The sequence below is a fragment of the Ricinus communis genome, chromosome 8 (genome assembly GCF_019578655.1).
Source record: "Ricinus communis isolate WT05 ecotype wild-type chromosome 8, ASM1957865v1, whole genome shotgun sequence".
NCBI classification, from domain to species: domain Eukaryota; kingdom Viridiplantae; phylum Streptophyta; class Magnoliopsida; order Malpighiales; family Euphorbiaceae; genus Ricinus; species Ricinus communis.
In genome coordinates this window covers 27,767,324-27,781,121 of record NC_063263.1, presented here as the reverse complement: position 1 = coordinate 27,781,121, position 13,798 = coordinate 27,767,324, and the positions used below count along the sequence as shown (strand labels likewise).

Genomic DNA, 13,798 nt, shown 5'->3' with positions numbered 1-13,798 from the left:
ACAGGAGGTTAGCTCAAAACAAATTTCAAAACTCCATAATGATTTTTCCCAAAATCCCCATCACTAAATCCTTAAGAGAGAGAACAAACTTAATAAAGTTGCTAAAGTTAAAATGATAAACCATCTAAATTGAGAAATTGAGAACCATGCCTCACAAGATGTCACTCAAAACACACAAGTGTATATAGGTGAAAGAAGATCGCCAAGCTCTCAACGCAAAAATACAGAAAAGTGCTTACCATAGGCTTGCTTATAGATCTAATCTCTACTATTACGAAATAATCAATAATCATGATCAAAGGGTCTTGAGCCAGGTTGTAATGCGGTTAAGGTATGGTACGTATAAATATGGAAAGTAGGCTACAAGTTGCTGGAAGTTAAGCAAGTAATGCAAGAAAGTAATGAAGGATCAAGTGTTGTACCAAAATGAACACTAAGTTGCTCTAAAAATAAGATGATGCTCAAAATGAACTAAATTAATACTCTTTTTTTTATTGAATATATATATACTATGTATATATATTACAACAACTTATGTAGGGGTTGTTGGTTATTGACACATACAATAAGACTGAATATTAATTTTTTTTTTAATTGAAGGGAGCATCTATGAAAAATCTAGCAACTTAGTGAAATATATGATTGCAGATTGATCTAAAACAAAATGCAGCATAAACTTACGTAATTTCCAGCAACAATGGTAGAAAGAATGGTCAAATGAATAGAAGTGATAAAATGAGTGTCACTGTTATTATTATCACGAAAGGAAAGGCTAAGGCTCAAAATTGGTTCACTAAGGGAAAAACAGGGTTAGGCTTTTTGGCCAAATTGTGTAAATCCTAAGTGCCCAAATCATCTCACGATTATTGACAATTCATGTAATCTCAAAAGATATCGTAAAGCAAGTTCTAGAAACAGAGATTCTGTACAATGCTCACTAATGAAAGAAAAGGGAGCATAATAGTGATGCACCAATTGGCTCAAAATCTCACCATTTGAGTGGGTTAAAATTGCATGAATTCTCAAACTAAAGTTTAAACAGTCAATCACAATAATAAGCAACAATATTAACAGTGTTCTATATCTAAGATAAAGTAAAATGGAAGAATTTAAGGAAAAATACCAGTTTTACCTGGCTGGATTGTAATTAAGAGATTCGTTCATTGCCTTCTTCCAACAAGGTTCGATAAAAGCTATAACGGAATCCATTCAAAGGAGAAAATCATTAACTACTCGATTAAAACAAAACTCAAGATAAGGACAGTAATAATGAATGGACTCAATCAATAAGGGATATTAAAACAAGATAAAAACAGCAAAGATAAAATCGGTACCTGCACAAATCTACGGTACCTACCCCACACTTGTGAAAAACACTGTCCTCAGTGTGAACAAGGTAGGCACTCCAAAATAAAAGGAATAAAATACGTAAAATGAAGCTAATTATGGGAGTCCATAAAAGAAATTAGAAAACTAAGAGAAAAACAAGACGACAAAAAGAGATAAAAACTAGAAAGTCTACTAGATACTGCCCTTGATGTGTACTTTAACACTTCAAAATATGTTAGTCCTCAAAATTACGTACGAGCATCAAGTAGGCTAACTCCTGCAAAATTCAAGAATAAACACATTCCAAGCAACATCTAGTAAAAGGTTCAATAAGATAGCATCTTCTCAAAATCGAACTTACTAAAAACACACTGAAATATCTAACTGCAGATGACTACATAAAATAAAATAAAAAATGTCCAAAAATTCAGAAAGCAAAAATAGATTCGGGAATGCCTCCCGAAGGCGCTTCTTTTTGTTCGAGTCGTCTAGCTGGACTCTGGATCAGCATTCCTGCATCGCGGGCAAATTAAGAAGGTAGGCTCAATGTAAGTTGGGGCTCGAGGCATATAAGCGCAATGAAAAGGTCCGATGTGTGCAGTAGATGACCAAGGAGGTGCTCTCTGGACCGATTTGGGATGTCCATTCATCCACTCCGAATTCCGGCTAAGTGACCTGTCAAAAACAAACTTGCAACTACCCTTCTCGGGTCTATCACAGCACAAAGTCTCATATTGATACAAGTTATTTTTTTCAGATGAATAACACATACTAGTAGGGGAAGAAACATGTATAGCATCATCCATTTGTACATCTTGTGGTTGTGTATTACATGCAAGATCAATTCCATCAATACAACAAATGGCATGAACATGGTCGGTGGAAGAACTATCAAATGAGGGTAAACTAAAAGTGACACAGTCGTCCCCTACATTAAGTTCTAACTTCCCCTCAAATACGTCTATTTTAGCTCTAGCTGTGGCAAGGAAAGGTCTCCCCAAAATTAATGGTACACCATGCTCATTGTCCATATCCAAAACCACAAAGTCCACAGGGAATATGAACTTATCTACCTTAACTAGCACATTTTCCACAATTCCCCTAGGAAGCTTAACAGAACGGTCAGCTAATTGAATGCACATCCTAGTGGATTTTGCCTCCCCCAAACCTAGCTTATTGAACAAACTAGTGGGCATGACATTTATGCTAGCCCCCAAATCAGCTAATGCATCATCAACACATAAATTACCTAAAGTGCAGGGAATAGTGAAACTCCCTGGATCGTGACGTTTCTCTGGCAACTTGCTCTGAAACACCGCTGAGCACTCCTCATTAAGCTGAACATAGGCGACCTCCTCCAACTTCCTTTTTCTGCTAAGTATGTCCTTTAAGAACTTAGCATACTTCGGCATCTGCTCCAATGCATCAATAAAAGGCAAGTTAATATGCAGTTGTCTAAAAATATCTAAAAACTTACTGAACTGCTCTTTCGCCTCTGCTTGTTTAGCTCTAGCAGGATAAGGAATCTTAGGTTGATATTCCCTGACTGGAATTGATTTCACCTTTTGTCCCTCAGGTTCCCTAACCTTACTGCTTGCCTTAACCTGCACATCAATAGTGGCGTCATCAAAAACAGGCTTAGAAGGAGCTGAAACTAACTTACCTGAACGCAAAGTGATGGCGTTCACGTGCTCCCTCAGGTTAGACTCAGTGGTGCTCGGGAGCGCTCCTTGCTGCCTTTCAGACAACATCTTAGAGATTTGGCCAATCTGGGTCTCCAAGTTCTGAATTGAGGCCTGCTGGTTCCTAAGTGCACTATCAGTTTGCTGGAACCTCATCTCCGTAGACGTCACAAACTTCATCATAAGCTCCTCTAAATTTGACTTCTTTTCTGGTAGAGGAGGAGCTTGTGCAGGCCCAGCTGAATGTTGCTGTGGCTGCTGATGAAGTCTCTGAAAACCAGGTGGACCCTGAGCATTATTCTTCCTCCAACTAAAGTTAGGATGATTGCGCCACCCAGGGTTGTATGTATTGCTGTAAGGATCGTTCTGCTGCCTTGGGGCATTCCCCATATAATCAACCTGCTCAACATCAGAAGACATAGCAGAATTAGATGGAAAAGTAGTAGAGGATGAAGCAAACATACCTCCCACGGTACAGTTCGCACTGTAATGCGGGCCACCACAAAACTCGCAGCCAACGTTCGCTGCATGAACCGGCATCTGGAGTTGGTCGATCTTCTTGGCTAGAAGCTCCACTTGAGCTGCCAAGGTTGCTGTAGAGTCCACTTGGTTGACCACTCCCTGTCTTCCTGGTCGGCTCCTAGAGGATTGCCACTGATAGTTGTTCATGGCCATTTCCTCTATCAGTTCTGAGCCTGCTCGGGCATCTTACTGTTTAGCGCCCCACCTGCTGCAGCATCCACCATCTGCCTCGTTGCAAGGTTCAACCCGCTGTAGAAGGTCTGAACCTGCATCCACACTGGCAATCCGTGATGTGGGCAGCATCTCAAAAGATCTTTAAATCTCTCCCATGCATCGTACATGCTTTCATCATCAAACTGCACAAAAGAAGATATGTCATTTCTAAGTTTAGCAGTTTTAGCGGGAGGAAAATACTTATATAAAAATTTTTCGGCCAACGCCTTCCAGGTAGTGATCGTCTGTTGTGGAAGAGATTGCAGCCATCTCTTTGCTCTGTCCCTCAAGGAAAATGGAAACAATCTCAGCCTAATGGCATCATCGGTTGTTCCATTTATCTTGAATGTGTCACAAATCTCCAAAAAGTTGGAGATATGTGCATTGGGATCCTCGCTGGGCAATCCTCCAAACTGCACGCTTTGTTGGATCATCTGGATAACATTGGCCTTTATCTCAAAATTGTTGGCTGCTACAGCAGGTCTGACTATACTCGTTTTCGTCCCATCTAAAGATGGTCGAGCAAACTCGTACATCGTCCTCTGATCGTCATTGGCCTGGGGGTCATGGTTTTCCATCGTGTCTAGTCTATCCACAGGTACCTCAACCTCAATCTCCTCCTCTTCTAATTGCAACCTCTTCCTTAAGAGTCTGAGGGATCGTTCTGGATCAGATAGAGGCTCTATAAGATTCGAGTTTGAGCTCCTGGTCATAAACTACCTGAAACCGAAAGTCCACACAACCACCAATCAACAAAAACAATATAATAATAAATAATAAATAATAAAAAATAAAGAATAAATGAATAAACAAATAATGACTAAATTAACACAAAAACAATTCACTCTAGTTCACCATTACTGTGTTCCCCGGCAACGGCGCCAAAAAACTTAATGGGCTCATTATGCAACCTACACCTAAGGCAGTGAACCTACCAATGCAGCCTAGTACTAGTGAGTATCAAGGTCGTATCCCTGGAGATCGGGTGAACCTAGAATTACTACTGCTTGCTATGTTACCTAGTCTGAAATAGGGTGTGAAAGTTCTAACATACCAGCTAATGGTTATGAGTGCAATTAAGTAAATGAAGGACAACGAACAATCAAAAGACAATTGCAAAGATAGAAACAAACCGAAAAGGGAGCCTAAGTGATGGAATTCTAAAGATGGATTTTATGGATTGCCGATCTTACTTACCCGTGCCTAAATCCTAAATTGAATCCCGGTTCCTATCTCGAGCTTACCGGATTCCTAAACCTGCACTAACCTAATGGAATCTCTTCCTATCGGATTACTACAGATTAGCATTAAGTATGATTTAAAACTATTAAGAGTTATTAATTCTTAATCCGGCGAGTAAATCAACCTTATCTCTAAGTGTTCACTACCAGTCCTTACTATTCAATGTCTAGTTGTAACAAGCATTTCTCAATATCAAGAAACAACCTAATAAACAATTAATTCAACGTCTCAAATTAACTGAATCAAACTTTTATTACTAAATAGCAAGAAGATTACAAGAATGACAATTATAAAACTAACAATTAAGCATAATCCATCAACAAAGGTGAACCCCAATGGGTTCAAAAGATCTAGCTACTTATGTTCATGGTTAAAGCAATTAGGGAACAAAATAAGAAAAATAAAATTAAAGGCATGTACACCCTTCTCTTTCAAGCCGAATGAAAAACCCTAAATTTGCAAATTCGAAATCTCAAACCCTAGTTGCCTCTTGAATGCTCCCAAAGTTTGTCTTGATCTTCAATTCGATGTTGGAACAAGTGAAATCCCTCCTTCAATTGATGAATTTGATCTCTCAAGGTCTACAATTGAGGTATAGGAAACAATTGATTAAGTGTGTGTCTTGGAATTGAGTCCAAAATTCGTCCCTCTCCAAAAGAACTCAAAATTGCCTATATAGTTGATTCAGCATGGCCGGAGTCCAGGCTGTGATGATTCAGCACGGCCGGAGTCCAGGCAGTGCTGAATCTGTGGAGTCTGTTGTGCTGACTCCTTCCAAGCCGTGCCCAAGCCGGTGCTGAGCCACCACAGGCCGTGGTGGCTACGGAAGTCGTGCTGAAATGGCACAATTGGGGATAGCCTCTTGGTAATTCAGCACGGCCGGAGTCCAGGCCGTGCTCAACCCTCGGGGTGCTAGTTCTCACCCAATTTGATGGATTTTGGTCCGTAATCACACGTATTTCCCTCGATTATTGATGGTGTCCTTCGAAAATGACCTGAAACGAGAAAGGAAACAAAAGACAGGTGATTCTAGCATAAAACGGGATAATCATGCATAAAAATGTAAACAATCGGGCATGAAAACATGTGTAGTATGATGCTTATCAGTAGTTGTTCATGCCCATATTGTCTATCAGATTTTGCGCCTGCTCTGGCGTCTTACTGTTCAGGGCCCTAACTGCTGCAGCATCTACCATCTGCCTGGTACCGAGGTTTAAACCGCTATAGAAATTCTAAACCTACATCCATACTGGTAATTCGTGATGCGGGCAACATCGAAGCAAGTCCTTGTACCTCTCCCAGGCATCATACATACTCTCGTCATCGAACTGCACAAAAGAAGATATGTCATTTCTCAATTTAGTAATTTTAACAAAAGGAAAGTACTTATATAAATTTTTTTCAGCCATATAACTCTATGTTATAATAGTGTTGGTTGGGAGTGACTCTAACCATCTCTTCGCTCGGTCCCTCAAAGAAAAAGGAAACAGCCTCAACTGAATGGCATCATCAGTCGTTCCATTTATCTTAAAGGTATCATAGATATCCAAGAAGTTGGTTATGTGAGCGTTTGGGTCATCGCTCGGCAGTCCCCCAAATTGCACACTATTCTGGACCATTTGTATCACGTTTGGATTTATCTCAAAGTTGTTGGCTGCCACAGGTGGTCGTACTATACTCGTCTGTGTCCCTGCAAGAGAGGGTATAGCAAACTCGTACATTGTCCAATTTTCATCTACAATCTGGTTGTTGTTGTTGTCTCCCATCTCAGCTGGTCTATTCGCAGGGGCACCAATCTCTATCCTCGCTTCCTTTTCTTCTTGCATACGCTTCCTCAAAAGACGGAGGGATCGCTCTGGTTCAGCAAGAGGATCTACAGTGGTAGGATTAGAGCTCCTGGTCATAAGCTACCTGAAATAAAGAGGCAGTAACCAAAGAACACAAAAATGAATAAGAGAATAAGGAATAAAAAAAATCAAAAGACAGAAAACAAAAATGGCTAGAGTAACACAAACACAAATTCACTCTAGTTCACACAAAAAAATTCCCCAGCAACGGCGCCAAAAGCTTGATAGGCTATTTATGTAGCTACAATCTAAGGCAGTGAACCTATCGATGCATACTAGCACTAATGGCAAGTATCAAGGTTGTATACTCGGGAAAGGGTGAGCCTAGAACTACTCCAGCGTCTTGTGTTATCTAACCTTAAATAATATTGATGAAGTTACTAATCTATGATTAAATGCAAGCTAAGTGATTAGCTAAATGGCAAGCAATCTGCAAAGGTTTTGTGAAATAATCATGGAAAGAAAGCAAACCCAAGGGGACCTAAGCTAGTTGGATTTTAGGGAAGGTAGAAAGTAGATTGATTACCAATTATGATTACCCGTGAGCGGATTCTAAATTGAATTCGAGTTCCCTCTTAAGAACACCGAATTCCTAAACTTAAGAACCAAAATGACGATGGAGTTAAACCCAGCTTTCCTAGAACCATGGTCGCAACCAGAAGAACCTCCCCTTAAGATTAATCCACTGCTATTAAGAGTTGTTAATTCTTAATCCGGCTAGTTAATTACCCTTATCTCATAAACATTAAGTGCAATCCAACAAACAAAGGAACCCCAATGGGTTCAACAGCTCTAGCTACTCATGCTAACGAATAACACAAAATAAGGAACAAATATAGAAAAGAAAATTGAAAACATGTACACCTTTCTTCTTCAAGTCAGATGAACAGTCCTAAATCTCCAAATCTGAATAGTGAACCTCGAATTGGATCTTGAATGCCTCCAAATTCACTCTTGATCTTTAATGTGATGCTTGAACCATTGAAATATGTCCTTCAATGTGCGAAATGGTCTCCCAAAGTCGAATATCGAAGTCCGAAAAGAGGTGGCTCGTGCACATATAAGAAATCTAAAGTCAAAAAACAGAACCCTAACAAAAGAAATTGATTTTGCCTATATAAATGTCCCAGCACGGTCGTGGTCAAGCCCATGCTGGTCAGCACAGACAGAGTCCAAGCCGTGCTAGACCTTCGAGTCCTAAAAATCATCCTCGGCTCCCTAGCCGTGCCCTCGTCTGTGCTGAGCCACCACGAGCCGTGATGGAGACTGCGGTGGCCTCAGAAACCGTGCTGAAAGGCCACCTTTGAGGGTCAAAACGCCGAGAGCTGTTCATGTTACAATCCTCATGCTGTAAACTCAAGGAGAATATCCTTACTCAAGGCAAGAGAGTTTCTTTAAGCTAAGACCAAAGAGGCACCTCGCCATGGGGGTCTTCCTGCTTCTTCGAAACTCGAATAGCCGAGTTAGTCGAGTTAGCCCTTTTGGATTATAACAGAAACAGATCGTAGCAACAGCTAATTCATTGCCATAGGATAGAGAAGAAGAACAGAGAGAAATTAGAAAGCCATGAAAGATAAGAGAAATATAAGTGTTTATTCCTTGCACCACTTCGATTACAAGAGAGACGATCCTTCCTTTATATAGGAGGAAGGGAGATGTCAAGATAAACTTACAAACCACAATATCTTGCCACCTGGCAAGAGTACTATGCTTAATGCATGCGTAAAAAGGAATATATTCCTTTTCATAAAGACGAAAACATGTGACATAAGAAGCCAAAAAACATGTGACATAAAAAGCCAAAATATCTACTTTAAGTACAATAATATAGAGCATCTTCTTAGTGGAGCATCTTTGCTTTTTGTGAGTGCTTATCTGCTCTTCACCAAATACGCTTATTGGTGGGTCCATGCTCTGAGTAGTCTTCATCAGAGTCGTCTGACTCACTTATGCCATAATTATGACGAATGCGTCGTGATGGGCCAGTGTGTCGGGATGAATGGTATCGAGGAGATTTTTGAGATATCTCTTGAGACAATAATTGAGAATCTGATGGAGGAGGTTCTTCTGGTTGCGACCATGGTTCTAGGAAAGCTGGGTTTAACTCCATTGATGATGTGGCTTCATTTGGATGACTGGATGAAGTTGAAGGTGTTGAAGAAGTAGGAGAAATCAGTCGTCTTTGATCTGAGGGTCTCCTATGCATGCTGATTACTGGGAATGCTTCATTAGTTGAGTGATTGAGTTCATTCCCCTTATGAAGTAGAGCATGTTTCATAGTGAAAGGCATTTCTTCAAAGCGGCCATGGAAGGTTTTCCAGGGAGTGATGGTTGTTGAGACAGTGTCTTCTTTATTGTGTTGTTGGTGAAGAAAGAGGATGGTGTGGTAGGTTAAAGCCTTTGCATGATCTGTCATATTGAGGAGGCCTGCTTGATGAACTAACCTTCTGAGACGATGTTGCCATGCATAATGATTTTCAAATAACAGAAAAAACTGCCAGGCAGGATGTGACTTATTTTCTTCCCTATGCAAAAACCATAAGGTCTGTAGTAGTGGAAGCTCTATGGGAAGATGATATAGACATGTAAGATACCAAAGGTACCAGAATTGCTCAGATGTTGAGGGAAATGTCTCTGTTATGGTAGGAAAAAGTTTCCATGGAAATGAAGCAGAGAAGTCTTCCGGATGAGGAATCACATCTTTATAAAAGGCTAAGATGCGTCTGTAAACCCAAAGTTCGAATTCAGGAATAGACAGGTTGGCTGGTTGATCTGGGTGTGTGGTTCGATGGCTAAACTGAGCCATAAAGATAAAGAAAGAAGGACTAGGGGGATTTGTGAAGGGCTTGGAGAGGCGAGATAAGAAATCAGGAATGAGGTTCTTGTTGCCCTGGATGTGTTGAACTTCAAAATCATATAGAGAGAACCATTCTTTCAGGCGGAGAAGCTGTTTATCAGGAATTTGGCGACCTTTGAACTCCAGGATACGAGGAAAATTGGAGTTGTCCATTCTGACAATGAAATGTCTTGAAGCAAGAAAGAACTCACATTTTTGAATTGCATACTTAACCGCCAGAATTTCTTTTATGTTGGAATGATAGTGAAGCTCACTGTCTTTAAACTGTCCTGATACATACTTGCATAATGATTCCTTCTTGTTTTGTTCCTGCAGAAGGAGAGCACCCCAAGCAAGGTCACTAGCATCGTTTGCGAATCAACTGCATCATCGGCAGGATAGAGAGTGGCGAGTCTTTTGGGCCAATTGTTTTAGTAGTTTAACGCTTCAAGATGGGCTTGGGCCCATGGGCTAGCATCTTTCTTCGGCCAGCAGTTAGAACCTTTGTATGGGCTGCGGCCTTTGGAATAAAGTCTCGAATGTAGTTGATTATGCCCAGAAATTGTTGAACTTGCTTTTTTGATAAATTCTCGTCAGGAAAATGCCTCAGTTCTTGGGCCAAATGAGGGCCTGCTTCATATTGCCCATTCTTTAATTTCAGGCCAAGAAAATCCATTTCGGATTGCCCAATGTATGATTTCCTTTCTGAGAGCATTATACCATAGGAATGAACCAAGCTGTGAAAACGCTGAAGGAGTTCTTCATGTTCCTTGACAGATTTAGAAAAGAGGAGAATATCATCTATGTAGATGATACAAGTATCCAGAAGTGGCTCAAAAATCCGGATCATTGCCCTTTGAAAAATAGAAGGAGCCGTTTTAAGGCCAAAGGGCATGACGGTCCACTGATATTGTGCGTCTGGAATGCAGGAAGCAGTCTTGTATCTGTCATTAGGGTGAATGCCTAACTGCCAGAACCCTGACTTTAAGTCAAACTTTGAGAAGAAAGTCGCTCCTTGAAGACGAACTAGTAGGGAAGAGATTTTCGGAATTGGAAACTTATCATCTGACAGAAAATGATTTAAAGGCTTATAGTCAATCACAAGCCTTTTCTTTCCCCTTAACTTTTCTGTTCGTTTTTCCACATAGAATGCTTGACATGCCCAAGGAGACTGGGTTGGTTCAATTAAACCTTGTTGAAGCAGTTCTTGACATTCTTGTCTTGCCAAAGCTAAGTCAGAAGGAGACATTCCAGGATGACTGGCTTTGGTTGGATTTATGTCTTCATTTAGCTTGAAAGGAAGGGTAATGAAGAAATTTGGATTTCTGTACAGAGGAGAGGGATGATGGAAACTCAAGTGGGAGTCAGAGCAGCATGGCACAAATAATTCCTTTAAATGTGCAAAATCAGATGGGACCTCTGTTATGGAGAATTGATTGGGACTTTGAGTATAAGGTTGAAACTGACGCTTATACTTAAGTCCTGTTGGCAAAATTTGAAGTTTCTCCGCAGCATGATAGGTGTCGAATCCGACAAGAAGATCTCTACCAAATAAGTAAGATCCAATGACATAGATCCATACGATGCAGTCTGGGAAGAACTGTATTCCAACTTTATTTTTTGAGACCATCGTAGTTTGGAATCTTTTGCCGTCAGCTGCCGTGAAATGATAAATTTTCTTTCTCCAAGCTGAACTGGGCAGAGCATCTGGATTCAACATGGTACAATGAGAACCAGTGTCCAATAGTGCAGTAACAGGAACAGGCCTATCATATTTGCCAGGAAGGATGTGAATAGAAACCAGGGGTGTAGGATGAACTGGTTGTGCTGTGGTGATTTCTGGAGATTCTGGAGAAGATGGACTTCCTATGTTTTCTGGAAAACTAGGAATAGATAGTGTTGAGGAAGAAGAGCTGGACTGTACTGGTGTAGGTATTATGTAGGGATGTGGTTCATCAGGAATGCAGTAGGCTATATCTGCAAGGATGGTTTCTGGTGATGGTAAAGGAGATAACCAGTGAAAATTTTCAGGAATCTGAATCTGTGGACTGTCTGGAGGTTCAATTTTAACTTGGAGTGTAGGTCCTATAGTTAAGATTGGAGTTTCTTCATCAGAAGAATCTTCATCTGAACTGGAATCTGAGCAAGGAAAGGCAAAAAGTGTTTGGGAAGAAGCCATTTCTTCTTCTGAAAAAAGTGATTCAAGATCATGGTCAGATAGATCTTCTGGACATGAATCTTTCAATTGATGAAGAAGAGCAACAGTTTGTTTCGGCTTGTTAGGACATTTCTTTGCATAGTGTCCTCTTTGGCCACAGATGTAACACCGATCTGATTTACGCTTGTTTGTTGACTTCTTTCTGAACCAGCGTATCTTTCTTCCCTTTTTCTGCTTGTAATGGGAGGATTCCTTGGAATAAGAAGAAAAATGTCTTTTCTTTTTTGATCTGCAGTCACAGTGTTTCTCTTTGCATTTGATCTGAAGATAGTCCCTGTTGCATAAGTTCTTTAGCAACGCTTCTCCTTTTGCAATTTTTTTGAATATTTTCTGCTGTTCACACATCTTGTCCAGAGTGGCTAGAGTGAATTGCCAGATTTCCCCGAGAGAAATATGAGTGATATCTCTATGAGTCTCTGTCATCATGCGTTGAATTTCAGGCTGCATTTCTTCCGGCAGAGAGCTGACAAAAGTATATTTGAGATCATCACTGTTGGGCCCAAATGAGTTCATAATAGAGTTTGGACATATGAACATAGTGGGTTTCTAGATCTTTTCTCTTCATGGAACAGCATTTACGATCAAAATATTCTTGTTTCCGTTGTCCGAAGATTAAATTGTAATCACCCAAAAATTGTTGGTGAATATGCGCCCGGAGCTTGAGCAATGTGAACCAAGTTGAACAAATTGTATCCTTTGATACTCAGATAAATGGGAAAACCATTCTCTTAAGGTGCCAGTAAATCTTGATGTGAATTCAGTTAGGACTGCTTGGAGATTGGACTGAGGATTTATCATCTGGAGGTCAAGCCAAGCATTGAATTCTAAGATTTTATTCCTCCATTGAGATGGTGGCATCAGATCTAGAGAAAACCAAGGACCAGAGGCTGGTTTTGGAGGGAGAGAAGTTTCTGGAGCGAGAGATTCTCGATCTTCCGTTTCTTCTGCAAAGTCTGGCTCTTCTGTAATGTCTGGTTCTTGTTGTGTGTTCATTAACACATGAGAACCTACAACCTGGGATTCAGCTGTGGATACAGAGGATCTAGTTTCTTGGTCAGAAGAGTAAGAACTAGATCGTTGAAGTTCGAACTGTGACAGATCTGAATCTGAAACATACGACTCTGATGAGGCAGTTGAAGAAGGAGTTGTATGCTGAATGGCAAACTGTGGCTTTGAAGGTCCTTTGTCTTTTGTAGGCTTTGAAGGTCCTTTGTCTTTTGTAGGTTGGGAGAAAGAAGATGAAGTTTTAGAAGATACCTTTTTTGCTGGCTTGGATGCTCTGGGCACCAGATCTGAAACTGTGGCATATTGTTTGAAGGGTATAACCGAAGACATAAAAGGATGAGGTGTAGAAATAGGAAAATTGAGTGGAGAGGAGACAGGATGTTTTGTAGGATAAAGATCTCTCTCTATTTCTCTGAGCTGCTCCTTCAGCCTTAAGATTTCTCTATTTCTCGGCGTCATCCTGGTATCAGAGCCTCAAGGGTTTAGAGAAGAAGAAACTCATCTACAAACATGGAAACAACTTCAAATCCTATTGTCCAAACCTCTTCTCTCTCATTACCTACTTCATGTAAACAGTACATTACAGATAAGATCGATAATTTAGTTGAAATATCCCATATTCCAGAAACCGCTCAAATTCAAAATTCTCTTGTCCCAATTCTCAACCCTTATGCTGTCTTCCGACGCAACCAGTCTTTTTCTAGACAACTGAGACATATTATTTCTAGACCATCTGTCAACATAAAAGAATATGTACAACATCTTCTCTTCTCGGTGTGTTCTTTCTTCCAGAACCACCGAATAAAGACGTGACTTTAGAAATTCCATCTCACTTCATTCAACAATGGAAACAACAAAAATATACCCATCTCCATTTTGGTGCCATCAGACTTGTACTTTCCTA

At 40.3% G+C, this 13,798-nt stretch overlaps 2 non-coding genes across 2 annotated transcripts; both read left to right on the top strand.

The window, feature by feature from the left end:
- The first annotated feature begins 3,815 nt into the window (after positions 1 to 3,815).
- On the top strand, positions 3,816 to 3,922 carry LOC112535046. The gene has a single exon (XR_003079249.2). It is a non-coding gene; the product is annotated as a small nucleolar RNA R71 (small nucleolar RNA).
- A 2,320-nt stretch (positions 3,923 to 6,242) lies between these two features.
- LOC112535039 lies at positions 6,243 to 6,349 on the top strand. Its single transcript, XR_003079243.1, has one exon. It is a non-coding gene; the product is annotated as a small nucleolar RNA R71 (small nucleolar RNA).
- Positions 6,350 to 13,798: the final 7,449 nt, after the last annotated feature.